Source organism: Stomoxys calcitrans, chromosome 1 (genome assembly GCF_963082655.1).
Source record: "Stomoxys calcitrans chromosome 1, idStoCalc2.1, whole genome shotgun sequence".
In the NCBI taxonomy this organism is placed as follows: Eukaryota; Metazoa; Arthropoda; class Insecta; order Diptera; family Muscidae; genus Stomoxys; species Stomoxys calcitrans.
This window is the reverse complement of record NC_081552.1, coordinates 136,891,698-136,895,898: the sequence shown is the minus strand read 5'-3', so window position 1 is coordinate 136,895,898 and position 4,201 is coordinate 136,891,698. Positions and strand designations below refer to the sequence as shown.

The following is a 4,201-nucleotide window of genomic DNA, read 5'->3' as shown; positions in this document are numbered from 1 at the left end:
ATTTAAAAAGCAACGAATGCAACTTTTATTTGTAAATATTATTAAAATTTGTAGCATTTTCATTGGCATATGTTAGATAATCACTACTTTCAATAGTCATATTTTAGAAGTTGCAGTATATATTTGGCGACAAGTTCTTTTTTAAATATATATGTTAAAAATCGGGCAAATAGGTGTTTGTAGCCGTCTTGTAGTCTACACAGCTATTTTCCAATGAAGCCATAAATATCATGGCTGCAAAATTTCTCTAGAGGTGCTTACCCAGCTTAATGAGGAATTGGAACTTGGTGAAATTAGCAAGTTTTTTCCCCTAAAAAAATTACCTATTACCTAAAAAAAGCAATCGTGAAAAGTATTGCGAATAAGCGAACACAATATTTTTGTTGTTGTTCGTTCCGGTCTAAAAGGCCGATTGCCGCATGAACAAGGTGACCATTGGTTATTTAAAGGTGCTAATAAGTCGCCTTGTCATATCGAGTATCATAGGCACTCAGTATTTGTGCAAAACCCGGTGCCACCCGACCTCTCACTGAGACTCTCTGCTCGATACCTCTAATGGTCCGCGACGTTGCAGCTACTCCGTATGGAGCATTCCACTACCCGCAACCTGTGGACGAGCCCGGTAGCTCGCAGCTAAGCTTCTCGTGACAGAAATGAAAACCACACAGATCGGACCTCAAAGTTCCTGTGTTGTGCTCACAGGGCCTATCCCGTGTGGGATAGCCTTTAGTAAATAATGATAATACCAGCCTTTAGTGGATAATGGTCTGAAAATGTGGAAAGCGAACAGGCATTTATATCTCCACCGGAAATAGTTGTCTAGACTACAAGATGGCAAACAAAAATTATAATTTTACTAAATTTTTAATCATTTTTGGCTAATAAAGTACATATCTACTAAAAAATTAATTAACTTTGTTGTTGGATGAAACGTTCAAAATACACATTCTCATTTGCAAGCAAAAATTCTCCAATGCCTATTATATCACCCTGTTACAAATTCATACACAAATGTGCCAATGAACATTCCATTAATACAAACAAATGCTTTGACATGTCCTAAGTGAAATTTTCAGTTCCGATACAGTACCGAAAATTTCGCTTGCAGGTACGCAGCTCAAATTAAATTTTATTTTCGTAACAGGGTGACATGAGAGGCATTGGATAATTTTTCATGCTACATAAAATAAAGTTAGTTGCAAATAAAAACGGTTAATATCAGCAAATGTGTATAATAAATAATGAATCGATGTTTGTCGCCATCTTGTCGTCTACACAGCTATTTTCCAGTGGATACATAAATATCTTGGCAGCTGCCGAAAATTTCGCTAGAAAATAGCTGTTTAGACTACAAGATGGCGACAATAATCAAATTACATTTCAGCGGGTATGAACCTCTTGCGAAATTATCGGTTACAGCCTTTTATGTCGCCACTGAAAAATTGTTGTGTAGAATTCAAGATGGCGACAAACATAGATTTATAATTATGGCCGAATGTTTTAATCATTTTTGGGTAATAAAGTACATATGTGCAGTAATTAATCGATCTTATTTGCAAATAACTTTATTTCATGTTGCATGAAGCTATTTAAACATATGTTTTCATTCATAGTTTGTCGTGGACCCCGGAGGGTCCGAACTGTCTCAGCGGAGAAAGGGGACATAGTGTGCTGGCGAGCGCTGGCTGTTGGCGTTAGAGCTCCGGCTGTGGCTCAGTCTGGGGCGCGGTTCTTGCCAACACACCATGTCCAGAGACAGGTGACCAAAAATTCAAATTTCAAACCAGCTCTGGATGGAAATGAAAAACACAGGGTCCCACTTATGTTAAGGCAGGCATGTCTTTCGCCTTCTTACTCGCACCTTCCGCTATGGATTCGCTCTTCAGGGGGCACTGAGACATCCTACAGTGCCCTGGACGGCCCACCCCAACCATGGTATCCGTTGTCCAACAGTTTTGGATACCCCAGAATCGGTCTCCCTTATCCCCCCTTACAGCTTGGTGCACTACCCCCTTCTTACCTTAAATAACTACTCCTCCATTGTGAAATGAAAACTAGGCAAAGGCGAATTTCATTTCAAACGTTATAAACGGTATGTATTTATTAAGCCAAATCAAAAATTCATTGCCAGACAAAGTTCAATCAAACGAAAAAGCAAAGAAAACAAAACAAGGAATTGCATAGTGGCAATTAAAAAAACTTCAATTATATAGACTCCTCTCCTTCAAAGAGAAAAATAGTAATAAAATTCTCCTTCCTCCACAGGTGTATTAGGTCTTCTCTTGGTGTCTGGCCTTCCTTCAGGGTCGTCTCTCCTAACTGGAGTCAGTGCTGGGGCGGCTGAGCAGTGCCCACGCTTTCCTCTTGTCTGTCCGTCCGTCTGGTTGTGGTAAGTATGTGTATTCCGGCTGTATTGTATTTCCCGTAAATAAAAGCTTTGGCTTTTTCTTTTATGTCTTACATGTTTATTCCTTTTTAAAGGCCTAAGTTCGCAAAGCGAACACCAACAGCAGTAAGGGCTCCTTTCCGCCCCAAAGGTCTAGAATCTTTACCCCCTGGCCCTAGGTTGAGCTCGACCTAACAGCTGAGGACAGCGCCTATTTATTCTAGCGCTGTGTTACTTATAGAAAGGTAAGTGTCTGGTGTTTGCCTGCCTAGCCGCTTTATTAACAAATAACCTTCTTTTTATTCGTAGGAAATATGTGTGTCAAGGTCCTGTCCGTCCGTCTAAGTTCACGTATACGTCCCGCAATAGTGTTTGTGAGGAAAAGGGTACCTGCAGCACTGTCGGCTGACCAGTGCTTTTGATATAGAGCTTCCCACGATGGACAGAGGAGGTGGAGGTGTAGCTTTATGTTTTCGCGTTTGGCTTTTTGTTATTTTGTGATCAACTTTAGTGGTGTCTATTGTCTTTGATTTTCAAGTTTAGGATTTTTAACTATTGACTTTGATTTGGTTTTTAGTTTTTTTTTTTCTTTTCAGGTCTTTTATTATTACATTGGTATTTTCCTTTTTTTTCAGGTTCTTTGGCTTTGTTTCGAAACTTTTCCCTTTTCAGGTTCCTTTTTATTTAATTTGATAACATTTCTTTTTTTTTCCCAGAGTTTTCATAGATTTTCTTTTTCAGCTTTTAATAACTTTCAGTTCGATTTATTTTAATCACCTTTTTTTTTCATAATCTTCTTTTTCAGCTCTTTAGTTTTTTAATTTGTATTTATTTTCATTTATTTTGTTACAGCTTTTAAAACTTCTCAATAATTTATAGTTAATTTTTTTCCTCTTTCAGCAAATGTGCTGAAAGTTCAATAAATCACTTTAAAACTTTGAATTTGGTCTTTTTCTTTGTTGTTGGGTAAAAGCCAGTTCCGCCTCCTTTTCTCTGCCGAATCCAAAACCAAAAAAAAACCTTCTCTCTTTTTGAAAACACCACTTTCTACACTCCTGATGACACCACCTCTTACTGCTTGCACGGCTCCATCCAAAAAAGAACTCGTCATCTTCCCTTTACTGTCCATCATGGTTCCCCCAAGCCATCATGTCCACCGAGGAACCATCATAAAATTTTGTTTTCCAAAATAGCAAAAACAAACAACATATGGTTTCCTCGATTTTCATTGTAGTAGTTACCTTTGTATGTGGAGGTAACATATGCTGGTATCGCAGGGTTGCATTCACCAGCTGCCATAAAAAAACAGACTGTTCAAACCCAGATGTCGCTCTTCTCTAATCAGACATAGGGTGACACGCTACAAGTTGCAAGAAAAAATTCACTAATTCCTATTATGTCGCCCTGTTACGCAAAGAAAGTTTCATTTGGGCTGCGTATCTGCAAATGAAATTTTCGGTAACGGTACCGGTCATGGCGAAACAATTTTTTTCGTTTCGTTTCGAGATAAACAAACAGGCAATGAAGGTGGTCTCATTTGTACAACAACCACAAATCATATGGTGCAATCCGCAATCTTGTCAGCTTGATGACATTTGCCAACTTACACAAAGAAATTTGTGTGCGTGTGTGAATACATGTGCGCACATGGGCAGAGAATATACGAGAAAGAAGATTACATTAAAGAGAATGTAAACAAAAATTTGACATCTTACCGTCAAATCTGGCCGGCTGTTCGCGTGAGACCACCTTTTTAAATCCACCTTGCCCGAGTAAGTACATGTGAGAAATTTGGCGATTATGTTTATTTAACGT

General features: G+C 38.6%; 1 long non-coding RNA gene across 1 annotated transcript; it reads left to right on the top strand.

The window, feature by feature from the left end:
* Positions 1–1,620: 1,620 nt before the first annotated feature.
* On the top strand, positions 1,621–3,576 carry LOC131994156 (uncharacterized). Its single transcript, XR_009396493.1, has 3 exons — positions 1,621–2,389; positions 2,482–2,631; positions 2,696–3,576. It is a non-coding gene; the product is annotated as an uncharacterized LOC131994156 (long non-coding RNA).
* The last annotated feature ends 625 nt before the right edge of the window (positions 3,577–4,201 follow it).